The sequence below is a fragment of the Oncorhynchus masou genome, chromosome 9, assembly GCF_036934945.1.
Source record: "Oncorhynchus masou masou isolate Uvic2021 chromosome 9, UVic_Omas_1.1, whole genome shotgun sequence".
Lineage (NCBI taxonomy): Eukaryota > Metazoa > Chordata > Actinopteri > Salmoniformes > Salmonidae > Oncorhynchus > Oncorhynchus masou.
This window is the reverse complement of record NC_088220.1, coordinates 7,722,573-7,737,688: the sequence shown is the minus strand read 5'-3', so window position 1 is coordinate 7,737,688 and position 15,116 is coordinate 7,722,573. Positions and strand designations below refer to the sequence as shown.

Genomic DNA, 15,116 nt, shown 5'->3' with positions numbered 1-15,116 from the left:
AGACAGTAACCTCTCAGCTCTACAGGAGGGTCTAGGGATTCATCAGACAGTAACCTCTCAGCTCTACAGGAGGGTATAGGGATTCATCAGACAGTAACCTCTCAGCTCTACAGGAGGGTATAGGGATTCATTAGACAGTAACCTCTCAGCTCTAACAGGAGGAGTCTAGGGATTCATCAGACAGTAACCTCTCAGCTCTACAGGAGGGTCTAGGGATTCATTAGACAGTAACCTCTCAGCTCTACAGGAGGGTCTAGGGATTCATCAGACAGTAACCTCTCAGCTCTACAGGAGGGTCTAGGGATTCATCAGACAGTAACCTCTCAGCTCTTACATCAGACAGAACCTCTCAGCTCTACAGGAGGGTATAGGGATTCATCAGACAGTAACCTCTCAGCTCTACAGAAGGGTCTAGGGATTCATTAGACAGTAACCTCTCAGCTCTACAGGAGGGTCTAGGGATTCATCAGACAGTAACCTCTCAGCTCTACAGGAGGGTATAGGGATTCATCAGACAGTAACCTCTCAGCTCTACAGAAGGGTCTAGGGATTCATTAGACAGTAACCTCTCAGCTCTACAGGAGGGTCTAGGGATTCATCAGACAGTAACCTCTCAGCTCTACAGGAGGGTCTAGGGATTCATTAGACAGCAACCTCTCAGCTCTACAGGAGGGTCAGGGATTCATTAGACTGTAAGACTCACAATAGATATTCAGGAGGGTGATATTAATTAACAGGAGGGTCTAGGGATTCATTAGACAGTAACCTAGCCTGATTGGTGACAATAACCTCAGCTTGGAGGGTCTAGGACTCCAGCAACCTGAAAATAGGGATTCATTAGACAGTAGCTCCTCCATTAGACAATAACCTCTCAGCTCTACAGGAGGGTCTAGGGATTCATCAGACAGCATCTCAGCTCTACAGGAGGGTCATCCAGTCCTCTGTTAGGGATGACCTCAGCTCCTCGTCAGCTCAGATAGGGATTCATCAGCAACCTCTCAGCCAGTTGGAGAAGTATGATGTCATAACTGAACCTGCTCTACAGGAGGGTCTAGGGATTCATTAGACACAGCTCTACAGGAGGGTCTATAACACCATAAGGAGGGTCTGATGACAATAACCTCTCAGGGGGGTATAGGGATTCATGGGACTCTCAGCTCTAATCATTAGACAGCCCTCTCAGATGGGATGATAACAGCCTGGATTCAAACCAGGTAGTATAGTGACACCCTCTTTGGAACTGAGAACCTGCTCTACAGGAGGGTCTAGGGATTCATTAGACAATAACCTCTCAGACCGCATCAGACAGCCTCTCAGCTCTACAGGAGGGTCTAGGGATTCATCAGACAGTAACCTCTCAGCACCTAGGGATTCATTAGACAAAATCCCAACAGGAGAATTTATACTCTACAGGAGGGTCTAGGATTCATGGCAAAACCTCTCAGCTGGAGGGTCTAATTCATCAGACAGCAACCTTATCTTAAAGGGTATAGGGATATTAGACATCAACCTCTCAGCTGAATACTGTAAGACTTTTATTCAGTGATTTAATATGAGGGTTTCAGGACTCCCTGAAAAACAGGTATCCTCCGAGGCAGCCATCCCAGCATCCTTTTTAGTGACCTCAGCTCTTGTACATTTAGAAGATTTTAACTATGTCACATATAACACCATATATTATACTAATCACAGCCAGATGTGATACAGCCTGGATTCAAACCAGGTAGTATTTTAACTAGATGCAGTCACTATGTTTATACTGTTGGCAAAGCTTAAAACATTATGTTAAATATATACCATCAACTTAGTGAATATATTTTACTGTCAATTTTACTATGTCACTATGTATATTTTACTATGTCACTATGTATATTTTACTATGTCACTATGTATTTTTTACTATGTCACTATGTATATTTTACTATGTCATTATGTATATTTTACTATGTCACTATGTATATTTTACTATGTCACTATGCATATTTTACTATGTCAATTTTACTATGTTACTATGTATATTTTACTATGTCACTATGTATATTTTACTGTCACTATGTATATTTTACTATGTCAATTTTACTATGTTACTATGTATATTTTACTATGTCACTATGTATATTTTACTATGTCACTATGTATATTTTACTATGTCAATTTTACTATGTCACTATGTATATTTTACTATGTCACTATGTATATTTTACTATGTCACTATGTATATTTTACTATGTCACTATGTATATTTGACTATGTATATGTTTTTGACTATGTCACTATGTATATTTTACTATGTCATTATGAATATTTTACTATGTCACTATGTATATTTGACTATGTCACTATGTATATTTGACTATGTCACTATGTATATTTTACTATGTCACTATGTATATTTTACTATGTCACTATGTATATTTTACTATGTCACTATGTATATTTTACTATGTCACTATGTATATTTTACAATGTCACTATGTGTTTGTTGTCGATGTTTTGGGGGTCAAACTGGTGGCAGTTATGAAACAAGTCAACAAGTAGGAAGAGTTGCAGAGATCTTCTCTTGAACCATTTGGTCCATCCACTAGAAACGCATTGACAATATGGCCACAGATTATATATATTAATACATTTTTTCCAAATTGCCATAGATTTACCTGTTAATTACCAAAATTACAGAAGATGTTGGTAACTGTGGTAAATTATGTAAACCTCTTTTATAATATATTATTATAATATTATTATATTATACACATCCTATCAAACAGCAGACCTGTTTTTGGGGAAGTCCAGCTTGGTGACGTCTGCCTGGAGGAAGGAGGCGTTGCCATGGTGACCGTTGTCCTGTCTGTTCTTCTCCACGAAGCTCTCCATGAAGTCGACCGCTGTCACGTGACTGGCCTGGGTCAACAGGTGGCTGGTGTACCTACTGGAAGAGACCAAACACACAAACACAAAGGGTCAAACACCTCCACATCAGACAGCGAGGGTCAAACTGCCAACAAGAGTCAATGTCACCTGACCAGGAAAAACACAGGTCCCCATCGTAGCCCAGGGCCAGGAGTTTTACCTATCAGGTCACACGGTCAGTTAAACCTCATGTCTCTACAGAGATCATGACACAGTATATGCTTGTTGTTATTAACGGTCTATCGGGTCAGTTGTTTTACAGATATAGTTCAATAGACCCACTGACCCGATGCCGGCGCCCAGCTCCAGGACCCTCTGGCCGGAAAGGCTGGGCAGCAGGGAGAGGATCTCAGGCAGTTCTTGCTGGGTCAGCTCCTGGGCATGAGAGTCCAACATCATTTCCTCAACCGTGGCCTGGCGGCTGTGTTCCTTCCAGAACTCTGTCATCGTACTCCTCTTTACTCGGAGTGGAGAGAAGAACTAAAGCAAACTGCTGGACAAGTACACAATAACAATGACACCAACAACAACATACTCTATTTGTATATGTACCCAGTCTGTGTGTTATTTTGCTAGGAATTGCCATTCTATTCTATGCTATGTTATTCTATGTTATTCTATTCTGTCATTCTATGCTACGTTTTTCCATTCTATGCTATGTTATTCTATGCTATTCTATTCTGTCCTTCTATGCTACTTTTTTCTATTCTATTCTATTCTATTCTAGTCAATGCTATAATATTATATGCTATGTTATTCTATTCTATTTCATGTCATTCTATGCCATGTTATTCTATGCTATGCTATTCTATGTTATGTTTTCCATGCTATGTTATTCTATGCTATGTTATTCTTGTCACGCCTTGGTCTTAGTATTGTGTGTTTTAGTTTATTAGTTAGTCAGACCAGGGTGTGACATGGGGCTATTATGTATTGTATTTTCGTATTGGGGTTTGTAGTGTTTGGTATTGTAGTTGATTAGGGGTGTGTGTGTGTTTTTATTAGGTTGGCTGCCTGAGGCGGTTCTCAATCAGAGTCAGGTGCTTCTATTGTCGCATTGGGAACCGTATTTAGGTAGCCTGTTTTTCGCCTTGTATTTGGTGGGTGATTGTTCCTGTCTCTGTGTAGGTTGCACCAGTCAGGCTGTATTAGGTTTCGTTCTGTTTGTTGTTTTCTTGTATTTTATTAGTTATTCGTGTTAGTTCCTTCTTTTTGTCTTCACTAAATAAACATGAGTAACATACACGCTATTCTATGTTCCGACTCTCCTTCAACAACAAAAGAACGCCGTTACAATTCTGTTCTATGCTATTCTATGTTATTCTATGCTATGTGATTCTATTCTATGTTATTCTATGTTATATTATTATATTCTATGATATGTAGTTATTTTCTATGCTATGTCATTCTATTCTATGTTATATTATTATATTCTATGATATGTAGTTATTTTCTATGCTATGTCATTCTATGATATGTTATTCTATTATATTCTATGCTATTCTATGCTATTCTTTGCTATTCTATTCTATGCTATGATATTATATTCTATGTTATTCTATGGTATGTTATTATATTCTATGATATGTGATTATTTTCTATGCTATGTTATTCTATGCTATGTTATTGTATTATATGCTATGCTATTCTGTGCTATGTTATTATATGCTATGTTATTTAAAAGTAGTCGCCCCAGCCGACTTGTAAGTCGCTTTGGACAAAAGCGTTTGCTAAATGGGATATATTATTATTTATTATTTATACTCTATGCTATTCTATTCTATGCTATTCTTTTATATTCTATTCTATGTTATTATATGTTATTCTATTCTATGCCATGTTATTATATTCTATGTTATTATATGCAATGTTATTATAATCTATGCTATTCTATTATATGCTATGTTATTATATGCTATGCTATGTTATTATATGCTATGCTATGTTATTCTATACTATTTATTTTAAAGCTATTGTAGACTACAGGGCGTGGTAAAGTGAGTTTGATACTGTAGGGTTACTATAGAATGAGAGCAACAACAAGAGGTATTACTCTCCAGAACTCAATCACTGGAACAAAATATTGTAGAAATCAACCACTGTTTTGTAAAGAATGCCAACTCAATGAAAATGTTTGTCACGTCAACTACTGTCATATACTACCACCACAACCTCAAAGACCTAAAAGCAATATGAACCTGAAATAACAACAATCACAACTACTGCTAACAGGTTATATAACGGTCACATAACAGGTCATAACCATTCATAAATCACTATAACTGCCTGACGAATCAAACTGAATTATTCCGAGGCTCTATCGTTCCGGTTCATAGCGTTTGGCCGGAGAATGGAGTTTGGGGTAACCAGGCAATAAAACTGCAGCAGCAATCTCGATTAGTAGCCAACTAGCCCTACAATTAATGTTTCATCCAGGAGTAAACAAGAATATACAGTAGAAACACTCCAGAACTCTACAGCAGTTAGCATTACTTCAATCATTTGCGTGAATATACTAAACACAGAACACATGTTGGGCCAAAAAAAACGTGTAAGTACTATTGACATCTGACAAGAAAATGTCAACCACATTGAATAAACCCACACTGTTATTTACAGTCGATAGAGGATGGAAACCATGTAATTCTTACCTTTGGTGTCCATGTTTGTTGGTTAAAATATATATATATATATATATATATTGTGGAAAAAAGGGCTAACTATTACTGTTAGTAGTTAGTGATACTAACAGCATCAATTATCAGCCGATGGTATGTTGAGTGTTATCACTGGCAGACTAATGGAAACTTGTTGAGTGCTCGTGTTTAAATAAGGGTTGACCATAATGCGCGTGGAAGAGTTGGCTTTCCACATCCATAAGGTGCAGAACTGACAATACTGATGCGCGGAATACGGGAGGGCTGAGGAACAATAACGCATGAATAATGATCTGGGTAACAATGGGGGTCTTCGGTGTCTGCTATCTGACGCGTTATGTTAGGATTTCCCTTACCGTATAACCAGACCTTGACTGTCGATGAACCGATCTGGTGATATGTCAATCATTCAGAGGAGGCGATAAGGCGATATTGAGTCATCCATCCATCCATGTGTCAGTCATCCATCCATGTGGAAGAAAGTCTGTTGTAGTCTGTTGTATGTACATAAAGGCCTATTAAATATATAGCCTGTGGTCTGAGCAAAGTGCATCTGCGTGCGTTATTTTACACCGCGGTTGAAACGAGTCCCGTTCGTCCAGAATGTGCTGACACGGTTCGGATGGAGCCGCTCATGTGTGACGTGCATGCGAGGATTGCGCAATATTGCCTCATGCAGCTGTTTTCTGCAAAAACGTGGCCTTTAAAGGGCCAGCCTGAGGCAGGTGGCGCATGGTTCAGATTAATGATGATGAAACACACGCAGCAGATTACAGCATGACCAAAACGACAATTTTAAATGATGTTTTTTTAATTAGGAATTAAACATTTTCTTCCCATAATGTGAGGACAGGTATTATGAGAAGCAAATCAGTTTTATAATGGACATAATCACAATACATTAATAAAATTAATTAGTTATTGTTTCAAATGGCAAGGGCAAATAACGTTAAGAGAGAGAGAGAGAGAGAGAGAGAGAGAGAGAGAGAGAGAGAGAATTTGTCTGCAATCTACCTCACTTGCTTTGGCAATGTTAACATATGTTTCTCATGCCAATAAAGCCCCTTGCCTTGAATTTAATTGAGAGAGGGAGCCACAGACCCACAAACAATTCGAAAACAAATCCAATTTTGATAAACACCCATATCTATTGGGTGAAATATCACAGTGTGCCATCACAGCAGCAAGATTTGTGGCCTGTTGCCATTAAAAAAAAGGGTGAAGAACAACCAGTGAAGAACAAACAACGTTGTGAATACAACCCATATTTATGTTTATTTATCTTCCTTCCCTCTTGTACTTTAACCATTTGCACATCATTACAACACTGTATATAGACATAATATGACATTTGTCATGTCTTTAGTCTTTTGGGACTTTTGGGAATTTAATATTTACTGTTCCCTTTTTATTGTTATATCCACTTTTGTTTATCCATTTCACTCGCTTCGGCAATGTTAACATATGTTTCCCCATGCCAATACATCCCTTTGAATTGAATTGAAATAGAGAGAAGGAGGGGAGAGAGAGAGAGAGAGAGAGAGAGAGAGAGAGAGAGAGAGAGAGAGAGAGAGAGAGAGAGAGAGAGAGAGAGAGAGAGAGAGAGAGAGAGAGAGAGAGAGAGAGAGAGAGAGAGAGAGAGAGAGAGAGAGAGAGAGAATATGGACATGATCCTCTGCCCAGACGATGCTGATGGCTTCCAAATCTTACAACGCCTGGATATGTATTTTACCTATCAGTTAACCACATGATATGTTATAGCAATCTGTCAGTCCATTACACAGTCGATGACGTGGCACACAAACTTTGAATGATTCATGCAGTCTGAGCAGGGGACCTGTGTGTGTGAAAGACAGAGAGAGATAGAGAGAGAAAGAGAAAGAGAGAGAGAGAGAGAGAGACGGCTAGCTCGCTCGTGGCTGGCCTTGGTGACACACACAATGTCAATATGTAGGCTGCTGTGTGTAGTTGATAACTGGTTTGACATTTAACTTGGTTACAATACAACTTCCAAAGTTCAGTGATTGTGGTCAGACGGCCACGGAGATGGGGCTTTTGTTGTTTTGGAAACTTTTACCCATCCTCAGGAGAGCTCATACTCAAATCAAATCAAGGTTTATTTGTCACATGTGCCAAATACAACAGGTGTAGACCTTACCGGGAAATGCTGAATACAACAGGTGTAGATCTTACCGGGAAATGCTGAATACAACAGGTGTAGATCTTACCGGGAAATGCTTACATACCAGCCCTCAACCAACAATGGTTTAAGAGGTTTAAGGGAAAAAAATATATCAAAAAAGTAACACAAGAAAATTAAATAGCAATACGGAGGCCACAGTATACACTATATAATTATACTATAAGCACTATATATATATATATATATACACTATATAATTATACTATATGCACTATATATATATATATATACACTATATAATTATACTATATGCACTATATATATATATATATATATACACTATATAATTATACTATATGCACTATATATATACACTATATAATTATGCTATATGCACTATATATATACATATATATATACACTATATAATTATACTATATGCACTATATATACACTATATAATTATACTATATGCACTATATATATATATATATATACACTATATAATTATACTATATGCACTATATATATATACACTATATAATTATACTATATGCACTATATATATACACTATATAATTATACTATATGCACTATATAATTATATAATTATATATATGCACTATATATATATATATATATATATATATATACACTATATAATTATACTATATGCACTATATATATATACACTATATAATTATACTATATGCACTATATATATATATATACACTATATAATTATACTATATGCACTATATATACATATACACAATATATAATTATACTATATGCACTATATATATATATATATATATATATATATATATATACTACATAATTACACTATATGCACTATATATATATACACTATATAATTATACTATATGCACTATATACAGTGGGGCAAAAAAGTATTTAGTCAGCCACCAATTGTGCAAGTTCTCCCACTTAAAAAGATGAGAGAGGCCTGCAATTTTCATTATTGGTACACTTCAACTATGACAGACAAAATGAAAAAAAAAACTCCTGAAAATCACATTGTAGGATTTTTAATGAATTTATTTGCACATTATGGTGGAAAATAAGTATTTGGTCAATAACAAAAGTTTATCTCAATACGTTGTTGGCAATGACAGAGGTCAAATGTTTTCTGTAAGTCTTCACAAGGTTTTCACACACTGTTGCTGGTATTTTGGCCTATTCCTCCATGCAGATCTCCTCTAGAGCAGTGATGTTTTGGGGCTGTTGCTGGGCAACACAGACTTTCAACTCCCTCCAAAGATTATCTATGGGTTGAGATCTGGAGACTGGCTAGGCCACTCCAGGACCTTGAAATGCTTGTTACGAAGCCACTCCTTCGTTGCCCGGGTGATGTGTTTGGGATCATTGTCATGCTGAAAGACCCAGCCACGTTTCAACTTCAATGCCCTTGCTGATGGAAGGAGGTTTTCTCTCAAAATCTCTCGATACATGGCCCCATTCATTTTGTCCTTTACACGGATCAGTCGTCATGGTCCCTTTGCAGAAAAACAGCCCCAAAGCATGATGTTTCCACCTCCATGCTTCACAGTAGGTATGGTGGTCTTTGGATGCAACTCAGCATTCTTTTCCTCCAAACACGATGAGTTGAGTTTTTACCAAAACGTTTCATCTGACCATATGACCATATGACATTCTCCCAATCTTCTTCTGGATCATCCAAATGCTCTCTAGCAAACTTCAGACGGGCCTGGACATGTACTGGCTTAAGCAGGGGGACACGTCTGGCAGGGGGACACGTCTGGCACTGCAGAATTTGAGTCCCTGGCTGCGTAGTGTGTTACTGATGGTAGGCTTTGTTACTTTGGTCGCAGCTCTCTGTAGGTCATTCACTAGGTCCCCCTGTGTGGTTCTGGGATTTTTGCTCATCGTTCTTGTGATCATTTTGACCACACGGCGTGATATCTTGCGTGGAACCCCAGATCGAGGGTGATTATCAGTGGTCTTGTATGTCTTCTATTTCCTAATAATTGCTCCCACAGTTGATTTCTTCAAACCAAGCTGCTTACCTATTGCAGATTCAGTCTTCCCAGCCTGGTGCAGGTCTACAATTTTGTTTCTGGTGTCCTTTGACAGCTCTTTGGTCTTGGCCATGGTGAAGTTTGGAGTGTGAATGTTTGTGGTTGTGGACAGGTGTCTTTTATACTGATAATAAGTTCAAACAGATGCCATTAACACAGGTAACGAGTGGAGGACAGAGGAGCCTCTTAAAGAAGAAGTTACAGGTCTGTGAGAGCCAGAAATCTTGCTTGTTTGTAGTTGACCAAATACTTATTTTCAACCATAATTTGCATATAAATTCATTAAAAATCCTACAATGTGATTTTCTGCATTTTTTTTCTCATTTTGTCTGTCATAGTTGAAGTGTATCTATGATGAAAATTACAGGCCACTCTCATCTTTTTAAGTGGGAGAACTTGCACAATTGGTGGCTGACAAAATACTTTTTTTGCCCCACTGTATATATACACACTATATAATTACACTATATATATATATATATATATACACCATATAATTACACTTTATGCACTATATGTATATAATTACACTATATAATTACACTATATATATATATATATATATACACTATATAATTACACTATATGCACTATATATACTATATAATTACACTATAGGCACTATATATATACACACTATATAATTACACTATATGCACTATATGTATATATATATACGATATGCACTATATATATATACTCTATAATTACACTATATGCTCTGTATATATACACTATATAATTACACTATATGCCCTATATATATATATATATATATATATATATACACACACTATATAATTACACTATATACTTTTGTTCATGTCATGTTTTTCTTCCCTTGTGTTAAAGAAAGGTGCAATGTTTACACTGGCACTGTGTATGAATGGCAGGTCTGGTCAATAGATACTTTGGTTGTAATGTTTGACTTGAGGCCTCGACACAATATCAAGTTCTGGGTGAAAGTTCAGGATGTCATCCTGGAGTGAATCAAAGCAGAGTTGTGTTCATAGTTACCATTGTCATTTAAAATGGTTATATTCTCACATTGTCATGTTGTCTCTTGTCTCACGTTCTCTCACAGTGACTTTTGTCACGAAATGAGTTGCAAAATGAATAAGAAATATAGTCAAGACGCTGTCAAGGTTATAAATCATGATTTTTAATTGAAATAATAATTGTGTCCTTCAAACTTTGCTTTCAAAAAATCAATCCTCCATTTGCAGCAATTCCAGCGTTTGCAGACCTTTGGCATTCTAGTTGTCAATTTGTTGAGGTAATCTGAAGAGATTTCACCTCATGCTTCCTGAAGCTCCTCCCACAAGTTGGATTGTCTTGATGGTCCCTTCTTACCTACCATACGGTCAAGCTGCTCCCACAACAGCTCAATAGGGTTGAGATCCGGTGACTGTGCTGGTCACTCCATTATAGACAGAGTACCAGCTGACTGCTTCTTCCCTAAATAGTTATTGCATAGTTTGGAGCTGGGTTTGGGGTCATTGTCCTGTTGTAGGAGGAAATTGGCCCCAATTAAGCGCCGTCCACAGGGCATAGCATAGCATGGCATTGCAAAATGGAGTGATAGCCTTCCTTCTTCAAGATCCCTTTAACCCTGTACAAATCTCACCACTTTACCACCACCAAAGCAACGCCAGACCATCACATTCAATCAATCAAATGTATTTATAAAGCCCTTTTTATATCAGCTGATGTCACAAAGTGCTGTACAGAATCCCAGCCTAAAACCCCAAACAGCAAGCAATGCAGATGTAGAAGCACGGTGACTAGGAAAAACTCCCTAGAAAGGCCAGAACCAAGGAAGAAACCTAGAGAGGAACCAGGCTCTGAGGGGTGGCCAGTCCTGTTCTGGCTGTGCCAGGTGGAGATTATAACAGAACATGGCCAAAATGTTCAAACATTCATAGATGACCAGCAGGGTCAGACAATAATAATCACAGTGGTTGTAGAGGGTGCAACAGGTCAGCAACTCACAAGTAAATGTCAGGTCAGGGTTCCATAGCCGCAGGCAGAGCAATTGAAACTGGAGCAGCAGCACGACCAGGTGGACTGGAGACAGCAAGGAGTCATCAGGCCAGGTAGTCCTGAGACATGGTGGTAGAGCTCAGGTCCTCCGAGAGAAGAGAGAAAGAGAGAGAGAAAGAGAGAGAGCATACTTACCCACACCACTAGAAGGATATCTTCAACCACCAACATACTACACTGAGACAAGGCTGAGTATAGCCCCCACACATCACTAGAGGGATATCAACAGACCACTAACTTACTACCCTGAGACAAGGCTGAGTATAGCCCCCACACATCACTAGAGGGATATCAACAGACCACTAACTTACTACCCTGAGACAAGGCTGAGTATAGCCCCCACACACCCCTAGAGGGATATCAACAGACCCTGAGACTAGGCTGAGTATAGCCCCCACACACCCCTAGAGGGATATCAACAGACCCTGAGACAAGGCTGAGTATAGCCCCCACACATCACTAGAGGGATATCAACAGACCACTAACTTACTACCCTGAGACAAGGCTGAGTATAGCCCCCACACATCACTAGAAGGATATCTTCAACCACCAACATACTACACTGAGACAAGGCTGAGTATAGCTCATGAAGATCTCCTCCACTGCACAAGCCCGAGGGGGACTCAAAACCCAGAGAGGAAGATCCCGTCAGTGACTCAACCCACTCAAGTGACGCACCCCTCCTAGGGATGGCATGGAAGAGCACCAGTAAGCCAGTGACTCAGCCCTCGTAGTAGGGTCAGAGGGTGAGAATCCCAGGGGAGAGAGGGGAACCGACCAGGCAGAGAATCCCAGGGGAGAGAGGGGAGCCGACCATGCAGAGAATCCCAGGGGAGAGAGGGGAACCGACCAGGCAGAGAATCCCAGGGGAGAGAGGGGAGCCGACCAGGCAGAGAATCCCAGGGGAGAGAGGGGAGCCGACCAGGCAGAGAATCCCAGGGAGAGAGGGAACCGACCATGCAGAGAATCCCAGGGGAGAGAGGGGAGCCGACCAGGCAGAGAATCCCAGGGGAGAGAGGGGAGCCGACCAGTCAGAGAATCCCAGGGGAGAGAGGGGAGCCGACCAGGCAGAGAATCCCAGGGGAGAGAGGGGAACCGACCAGGCAGAGAATCCCAGGGGAGAGAGGTGAGCCGACCAGGCAGAGAATCCCAGTGGAGAGAGGGGAACCGGTCAGGCAGAAGTCCAGTGGAGAGAGGGGGAACCGGTCAGCAGAACTCCAGTGGAGAGAGGGGAGCCGGTCAGGCAGAAGTCCAGTGGAGAGAGGGGAACCGGTCAGGCAGAAGTCCAGTGGAGAGAGGGGAACCGGTCAGGCAGAAGTCCAGTGGAGAGAGGGGAACCGGTCAGGCAGAAGTCCAGGGGAGAGAGGGGAGCCGGCCAGGCAGAAGTCCAGGGGAGAGAGGGGAACCGGTCAGGCAGAAGTCCAGTGGAGAGAGGGGAACCGGTCGGGCAGAAGTCCAGGGGAGAGAGGGGAGCCGGTCAGGCAGAAGTCCAGGGGAGAGAGGGGAACCGGTCAGGCAGAAGTCCAGTGGAGAGAGGGGGAACCGGTCAGGCAGAAGTCCAGTGGAGAGAGGGGGAGCCGGTCAGGCAGAAGTCCAGTGGAGAGAGGGGAGCCGGTCAGGCAGAAGTCCAGTGGAGAGAGGGGAACCGGTCATGCAGAAGTCCAGTGGAGAGAGGGGGAGCCGGTCAGGCAGAAGTCCAGTGGAGAGAGGGGAACCGGTCAGGCAGAAGTCCAGTGGAGAGAGGGGAACCGGTCAGGCAGAAGTCCAGTGGAGAGAGGGGAGCCGGCCAGGCAGAGAATCCCAGGGGAGAGAGGGGAGCCGGGCCAGGCAGAGAATCCCAGGGGAGAGAGGGGAACCGGTCAGGCAGAAGTCCAGTGGAGAGAGGGGAGCCGGCCAGGCAGAAGTCCAGTGGAGAAAGGGGAGCCGGCCAGGCAGAAGTCCAGGGGAGAGAGGGGAACCGGTCAGGCAGAAGTCCAGGGGAGAGAGGGGAACCGGTCAGGCAGAAGTCCAGGGGAGAGAGGGAAGCCGGTCAGGCAGAAGTCCAGGGGAGAGAGGGGAACCGGTCAGGCAGAAGTCCAGTGGAGAGAGGGGGAACCGGTCAGGCAGAAGTCCAGTGGAGAGAGGGGGAACCGGTCAGGCAGAAGTCCAGTGGAGAGAGGGGGAGCCGGTCAGGCAGAAGTCCAGTGGAGAGAGGGGGAGCCGGTCAGGCAGAAGTCCAGTGGAGAGAGGGGAGCCGGCCAGGCAGAGAATCCCAGGGGAGAGAGGGGAACCGGTCAGGCAGAGAATCCCAGGGGAGAGAGGGGGAACCGGTCAGGCAGAGAATCCCAGGGGAGAGAGGGGAACCGCCCAGGCAGAAGTCCAGTGCGTCTCACGAATGTTCTTCTTTGTGATCCGAACACCTCAAACTTAGATTCCTCTGTCCATAACACTTTTTTCCAAACTTCCTCTGTCCGGTGTCTGTGTTCTTTTGCCCATCTTAATATTTTATTTTTATTGGCCAGTCTGAGATATGGCTTTTCCTTTGCAACTCTACATAGAAGACCAGCATCCCGGAGTCGCCTCTTCACTGTTCACGTTGAGACTGGTGTTTTGTACTATTTAATGAAGCTGCCAGTTGAGGACTCTCTAATGTACTTGTCCTCTTGCTCAGTTGTGCACCTTGACCTCCCACTCCTCTTTCTATTCTGGTTAGAGTTGAACGAGATCTTCAGTTTCTTCAGTTTCTTGGCAATTTCTCAGAACAAGAATAGACTGACGAGTTTCAGAAGAAAGTTATTTGTTTCTGGCCATTTTGAGCCTGAAATCGAACCAACAAATGCTAATGCTCCAGATACTCAACTAGTCTAAACAAGGCCAGTTGTATTGCTTCTTTAATCAGAACAACAGTTTTCAGCTCTGCTGACATAATTGCAAAAGGGTTTTCTAATAATCAATTATCCTTTTAAAATTATAAACTTGGATTAGACAACGTGCCAATGGAACACAGAAGTGATGGTTGCTGATAATGGGCCTCAGTACGTCTATGTAGATATTCCATTAAAAATCAGTTGTTTCCAGCTATAATAGTAATTTACAACATTAACAATGTCTACTCTGCAGTTATGATACATTTTATGTTATTTAATGGACATTTTTTTGTTGATTTTCTTTAAAAAACAAGGACATTTCTGAGTGACCCCAAACTTTTGAATACTAATGTATATATACACAGTATATACACGCAGGGTTGTTCAATGTTGTCCTGGAGGGCCAAACCTTTCTGGTTTGTATCCTCTCTGTTACATCCGTCGTTGAATGAGTGAG

At 41.2% G+C, this 15,116-nt stretch overlaps 1 pseudogene; it reads right to left on the bottom strand.

Moving 5' to 3' along the window:
* The window catches only part of LOC135545396 (uncharacterized), a 47,461-nt pseudogene extending 41,551 nt beyond the window's left edge, over positions 1-5,910 (bottom strand).
* Positions 5,911-15,116: the final 9,206 nt, after the last annotated feature.